The sequence below is a fragment of the Silene latifolia genome, chromosome 6 (assembly GCF_048544455.1).
Source record: "Silene latifolia isolate original U9 population chromosome 6, ASM4854445v1, whole genome shotgun sequence".
Lineage (NCBI taxonomy): Eukaryota > Viridiplantae > Streptophyta > Magnoliopsida > Caryophyllales > Caryophyllaceae > Silene > Silene latifolia.
In genome coordinates, this window is record NC_133531.1 from 43158449 (window position 1) to 43166253 (window position 7805).

The following is a 7805-nucleotide window of genomic DNA, read 5'->3' on the forward strand; positions in this document are numbered from 1 at the left end:
AGAGCACCTCCGGAATTGCAACATTCTTGGGTCCTTGCTTGATTTCATGGGGCTCAAAGAAACAAAACACGGTAGCTCTTTCAACGGCCGAAAGTGAGTACGTTAGTGCCGCACATTGTTGTTCTCAATTACTTTGGGTAAGACAACAACTCTTGGATTTTGGTATTATTTTTGACTCTGTTCCCATAATGTGTGATAATACGAGTGCAATAAATATTTCCAAAAATCCTATTCAACACTCTAAAACCAAACATATTGATATTCGTCACCATTTTATTCGTGATCATGTGGAGAAAGGACATGTTAAACTTATCTTTTGCAAAACCGAAAATCAAATTGCCGATATTTTCACTAAGCCACTTGCAAGAGAACATTTTGAGAAATTTAGACTAGAAATTGGGTTAATTAATTGCTTGTGATTTTTAGTGTGAGTTTTGCAAATTTCCTTAATTGATTAAACTAAAATGGACATATGTTATTAAGTGTTCTAAGTGCATTCATATCATTTTTAGACCAAAAATTGACACCGTATTCGTGAGTCGGTAATCACTCAACCTCATATCTAAATTTACGTTTATAATATACTACCTTGCGTTTTATTTCGAGCATTAAAAATTAATTAGTTGGACCAACTACCTCACTTCCCTCATTTATTGTTTGGGCCATTTACTCCCACAACCCACCGTAGTCCCATAACCCACATATCCCTTCACCTCCCAAAATCCCTCCATCTCACCTACCCTATAACCCACCATGGTCAAAACATCTTTCAATACCCCAATACCCATCAAACCCGTGAAAATGACCACTCTACCTGTCACATCTGACCCACCACCTACCTCTCAAACCATGCCTTCTCAAAAAACCTCCCATGCCTCTCCTCGACAAAACACATCCACAACTCCATCACCATCACCTAACCCAGAACCACCAAACCCTCATCCAACACCTCTCTCCACCATTCCACCAACCACGGTCCCATATGACGACATCCCCATCTCCACCATGGTCGGGCGTCGTACTCGAGGAGGTCGGAAAAAGGGTGCTACTGTCTCAAGCTCCTCCACCGAGACCGTGACTGTGAATATCAATGAAATTGAAGAAACTCCAATTGATTTGAATGAGGATCCGACTAAGTCTACTGAGTCAGTTCCGATTCCGGCAAAGAAAGGTAACAAAAGAAAAGCAACCGTGCCTGAAACCTCTTTACCTCCTATCTCTGAAAGCATTGAACAAAGTCAAGTCGAAACCGCACCTGTTAATCCTCCTGTTGAACCACCCAGTGAACCTCCCTCGAAAAAATCGAAACCATCAAAGAAAAAATTAGTGTATCTCTCACCTTCTGATTCGGTATCCCTAATCTCTAAATGGGATGTGGCTCATGTTTGGGAACAACTAGAAAGCTTAGATCTTCCTACCTTCATCTACAAAAATTGTGAACGTTTGATGACACCCAAAGCCATTCACTCTCCTCGAGTGTACAAACAGTCTTGGTTCGAGTCTCCCGCCTTTCACAGTGTCCGGGATATGATTTTGGCTCAAGGATGGGAAAAATTTTTGGAACTTCGTGAACCCGTGTTTGTTAGTGAAGTGGTTCAATTCTTTGCATCGGTCCGAGTGGATAAATCGGGTGATTTACTCACGGCTAAGGTTAATGGTAAGCCCCTCAAACTATCTCAATCTGATTTTGCCACCGCTCTTAATATCCCAACCGGAGGTTATGATAATCTCCCCGCTGAAACTTTGGTTGCCTTCCTTACGCCTCACCCCTAGCCATTGCCAAAGTTGTGTGTCCAAAAACTGTCACTTGTGGTCCAGTTAGCAACACCTCTATACCCCCTCCTCTCCGAATTATTTTTAACATGCTTTGTCGCTCCATTTACCCTTCGGGTGACCGGGGCAAATTATCCATAGCCCAACAATACCTCATATATCACATTGCAACCCATAAAAAAGTTAATTTGATTGGGTTAATGTTTAAGCGATTTAATCTCATTTCGACCAAACTCCGTAAACCCTCCTCTAGCGTGCTCCATTTACCCTATGGAATGTGGTTATCAATTGTGCTCAAGGCACACGGGGTGTTAGTGAGTTCTAGTTTGGGTTCATTGGACATGTGTGACGTCATGAGTGATGATCAAATGGGGAAAATGCTTATCAAAGTGGATAATGATGAACTGATTTCTGTGAAGATTAAGTCCGATCCAGAGGGTGGGTCGTCTAGTCAAGCTGGTACGGGTAATTTGCGGGAATTTCTTCAAGCTGTGGCTGATTTGAGTGCTTGGATCAAGCACAATGCTAGTCAAAAGGACATGGCTATCTCGGCTCTTGCCTCCACCGTGGACATGATTCGTGGTGAAGTGGACATTATCTCCACTCTCGTCTCAACAAAGGAACATGGTGATGATGCTCATGTTAACCCGTTGGATGAAGATCCCTTGGGTAGTGACTCAGATGGTGACCAAGCCTCTTCTCCTTGACCTATCCTATCCATTTCAACCTCTTGACTTTATCCTTGCCTTCTTATTTTGTCCCACCTTGTTGTGCCTATCTAAGACTATTTTTCTTTCACTTGTTATTTTGTGCTTGGTGGTGTATGATAAACTCTTTTTAGCTATAGTGAACTATGGTTAGACTTTGTTTAATCCGTATGTTTGTGTTAACTTTGTTATCTTGTCACGGTTATATGTGTCTTTTTGTGTTTTCTTATGGTTGTTTGCTCTTGAATGCCATTGACATCCCTATCCTTTTTGATGATGTCAAGAGGGGGAAAAGGTAAACTCATACTCTTACTCTCTTTGCATATTGATTAACTCATACCTAGGCCTAACCTTCACATCTTTTACTCTTGTTTTGGAGCAATGTAAAATTGTCATGGTAAGTATGATCTAAGGGGGCGTTTGGTATGGGAAAGGGTAAGAGAATGAAATCAAGAAAGGGTAAGAGAGGGAAATGAATGGGATCACCCATATTATACTTGGGTGTTTGGTTGACAATTAGAGGAAAAGGGAATTAAAAGCCAACATCCACCACCTCCACCACCATTACCCACCACCTGCCACCATTATCTACATCGACACCACCACAAGTAGCGGCACCGACGATCTTCCTCACGGTACCCCACGGCGAACCTAATCACCGCGCCTCACGCCCTCAACAAACACCACAATCCCGACCCCAAACACCTTATTCATTCTAAAAACTCCACCACAGCCCTTCGAAACCCCTCCCCCACCGCTTAAAACACCAGATCTGGTGTGGCCGGCGTCGGGCGGTTGCAGTGGTGTGGCCGAGGAAGGTGTTGGTGGTGGTTGGTGGGGTGGGAGAGTTACTGAAGGTGTTGGTGTGGTGTTTAGTGGTTGAGGATATGGGGTAGCGTGGACAGGCGGCGTCGCTGGTGGTGGTTGCGTCGGCGTACCTGGTGGTGGTTGTGTCGGTGTGGTGGGTGTAGGGTGTAGGGTGTAGGTGGCAGTGGTTGACGGTGTGAGAGGGTGTGGTGGGTGTTGGTGGGAGTGGTGAAAATAGGGAGTAGGAGGAAGAAGGGATTATGGGGTTATGGGCTTACCCAAGGGGGGGAGGGGTAAGGATGAGAATGGTTTTGGGCGTAAAGGGGGGTATGGGTTACCCTTTCTTTGTGTCAAACAAACAACAACAAAAGGAATCAACCATTTTTATTCTCTTTCTCTTTCCTTATTCCCCCCAACCAAACGCCCCCTAAGTTCTTGCTCTCTAAGGTAATGTAGTCCCTTCTCTCCTATGATCTTGCTTGATTAAAATCTTGAAATTAAGGTGTTTTACATTTCTTACATTCGTTTAGGGCTTGTCATCATCAAAGGGGGAATTTGTTGGGTTCCTTTGATTGATGATAACATGCCCATTTGATGTGTGTTATCTTAGTTTACCTTTTCAGGATTTATGGTTAAATCAAGCTTGGATTAAGAAGTGTTAAGTTGTTGATCATCCCATTGTATTAAGTCTTAGGTGTCATCTAATGTACAAGTTAGAAAGTAAAGTATTTTATAGTAATGGAAACAGTCAAGACGACTGTTACTTTCACAAGTAACAGCAGCCTGGACTGTTGCCTCAATTCGTAACAACTTGAATTCTTTCTTATCTTTCAAAAGCCTTTTTTCGTGTCTCTTATTTTTGAAAGATAACCTTCAGATTTTTATAAGGATTTGGCTCTCTAGAAAAAGTGGTTTGAATAATTATCATTTTCAAAATGTTTCCTCTTTGTGCAAATTTGACCCTTTGGTCTTTCATAAAACAAGAAATGCTTTTTGCCATATTTGTGTAAACTTGTCATCATGTGACTTTTTTTTTCCTTCTTTGTTTTCTGAATTTGCATGAGCTCTTATGGATAATTTTCAAACACGCTTTCTCTCTTTTGCCTTTGAATAAGAACCTTCTTTGGTGTAAGTTTGGGAAGTTGTTGAGACTCATCACATGTGAGGTCTTTGACCCTCAAAACCCTAGCAACTCCCTTGCTCTTCCTCTCTATAAAAGGCGTGCCATTTCCTCTTAAAATTCCCAAGACTTTTTCTGAGATTTATCTTAAGTTTGCAAATCGTTTTTTCAAAGCTTAAAAACCAAGTGTTTATTTTGCAAAACTTTTAAAAGTCTTCAAGTTGTTATAATCTTGGCTACTGTTACTTTAACATACTAAACTCTCTCACTTATGAATTGTTGATCTTGTAAAGTTGTCCACCTCAATTCTTTTTAAGAATAAGTTAGTGGAAACTTGATCCTTATAACATTCTTAGTGTGTGTGTAGAGTTTAGGACGGAGTAGTCTTCAACTCTTTGGCAACCGGAGTAGGTTGCGAGTTGGCTTGTTCTAGAACGGAGTAGTTCTTGAACTTGTGTCACAACCGGAGTAGGTTGTTGTCTTTTTATTGTACGGGTTTTTAGTAGTCGGAGTAGATCACTAAAATAAATCAATAAAAAGTAGATTGGACGTAGGCACTTGAGTTTCTTGCCGAACCAATTCAAAAATCTCGTGTTTGATCTTCTTTACTTTATTCCGCTGCTCTTTACTTTTGTTTGCTTTGTTTTGCTTAACTTTCGAAGTAACAGTTCCATATACTATCACATTTGGTCTGCAGTCTGTACTCCATAAACTGAGACAAATAGCTACAGTCAGAACGATTGTTACTTTCATACTTCAGCAAACATTCATTTTAATACTCATTTAATCTTACAATATTATTCGAAGTATTTTCTCATCTCTTTTGTCCATATAACTCACTTTAAATCAATAAAGTTGAAGTTAAAATTTTTAAATAGTACCTAATTCACCCCCTCCCCCTCTTAGGTACTTGAATCCATAAACTCTTCAGCTACATCCAAGACAAATGCGACATAGTTGGACACTGTGATAGATTTTTCCTTTTGATTAAATTAATTTGCTTTTTTATCTTATTGTAGAGCTAATAATAATTTTCATTCTTATGTAGAAAGCTAATATTTATTTTGAACCAATTACTTATTTATTTTGTTCCTCATGATTTTGGAGTATATATGTACCTTGTGGTACAGTGCCTAATTGCTAATATTTATTTTGAACCAATAGCTATAATGGAGGTTATAAAATTAAAAATGGAACTTGAGATCAACTACTAACAATAGGGGCAAAAATAAGTAAACATTGGCGAAAAAAAAAATATAAAGGAGTAATTAATTAGATATGAGGAAGCTCGGTAGATCATGAAAAATCTCATATTTAGGCTTTATTTCAAAGAAATTAGCGTTTGAGCAAAATTTCATTTATCTTAATATTTTTGTAAATATTTGATAGATAAATTATTTACCAAAATAAGAGTAGCATGTGAGAAATAAGTTACCTGTTTTTTTATTCATTCAACTTATAATATTAAATATAGAGAACTTATTACGTTCTTTTACCAAAAAAAAACAGCTACCTTTCGGTTAGTTTGCCAAACATTTATGGCTTAATCAATTAAATTATCATCTCTTAATCTTCAGTTATCTTTTAAGTTACATTTTTAGGTTTCAGTGAACTTTTCAGTTAGTACGTATGACAAATGGAATTTAAGATTAGTAGAGTTAATTATATTTTACTCCCTTCTGAAATCCAAATTTTAAAAATTACTCCTTTTTGAAATCTTTTGCTAAAATTACTCCCTTAAGTTGCATTTTTTTCCTAAAATTGCTTCAAAATTTCAATTTAAGTGACTTATTTTCTTTGTTTTTGAACTCTCCCTCCATTTGTCTACATATTTATACCTTTCAAAGTATAAATTGGCTAACGCACAAACGGAATAAGTTCAAAAACAGACAAATAGGTCACTTAAATTGGAGTTTTGAAATAATTTTAGGAAAAAAATGCAACGTGGGAGTAATTTTAGCAAAAAAATTCAAGAGGGAGTAATTTTAAAAATGTGAATTTCAAAAGGGAGTAAAATTTAATTAACTCGATATAGAATATGAATAATGTTTATATTATAATTAATATACCATATAATTAGTTACATTGTGTATTTTGAGCATCACCTACTTATATTAGAATAATCTTATTAAAATAAATTTAATCTACTTATACTAGGATAACTTTATTAAAATATTAAGAAATCTACTTTTATTAGGAGAATTTAATTAAATTTGTTTGAAATCTACTCTTGTTAGGAATTCTAAAAAAAATAGACTCTCTAATATCGCTCGAAAAGTTTCTGCTTTATATATATGTATTGATTGATTTTGATATAATTTCCTATCTACAAAGATTCATCGTATAGAGGATTTGTTTCTAGGTTTTTGTGATAAAAATTTCGTTGACTTTGTAAGATAAGTTATTGCTAAAATATATGTTATTAAAAAAAATTTCCCCTCCATTTTTAGTCTTCTAATTTATTTTCTCTTGATCTCCTAAACAATATTTTGACCGCTCTTTTCGACACACATATTTAACTTTTTTTTTGGCTTGAAAATGCTATTTTGTGAAAGAAACGAGATTTTGATAGATGGGAAGATATAAAAAAAAATTGGAGTATAAAATAATATCAATAATTTCGCGTAAAAAAAATATTTTCATTAAAATACACATTTCATGTCATTACATAAATCTCTTGATTAATTTTATTGTTTTAATTTATTTTATCAAATCAAATAAAATAATGAGAAATATTACAAAAGTAATGAATTGTCAATTTATAATCTATAAATAATATACTAAAAAATAAAACTCTATAAATACCGTGCATATATTGCACGGGGTCTACACTAGTGAGCTATTAAATCAATTAAGCACGCAAAATCGAGTCGGATTAAGGTATAAATGACGGGTAAAATGCGACTAAAATACTACTCATCACCCGTGCATCGCACGGGCATTAAATCCTGTGTATATATGTAAAATTTATTGAAACATTGTAGATGCGCCATGTGACATATTCAACCGTAATTACAATCATTAATTACATCTAATTATTAATATGAACATAATAAATGTTGTATAAATCTCAGCAAAACATTAATTATAGTTTCATACTTTCATAAATATTATTATAAAATTATATTAAATAATTAAGGTGATTTGATTCTAAATTTATAAAAAAAAAAAAAATTGATAAAAAATTTAAAGCGTAAATCATTACGTTCATTGCAAAAGTTGCTTTCAATTGAGTATATTTTCCGTTATATGTATTGAAATATTTCTATATGTGTAGATGATTAAAGTGAGTTTATCAAAATACTTTACATTACGTAAAAAAACATTTTGAGATAGTTATAAAACTTAGACCGTTAAATCCATTAAGAAAAATATATTAGGGAGAGCTATTGTATTTA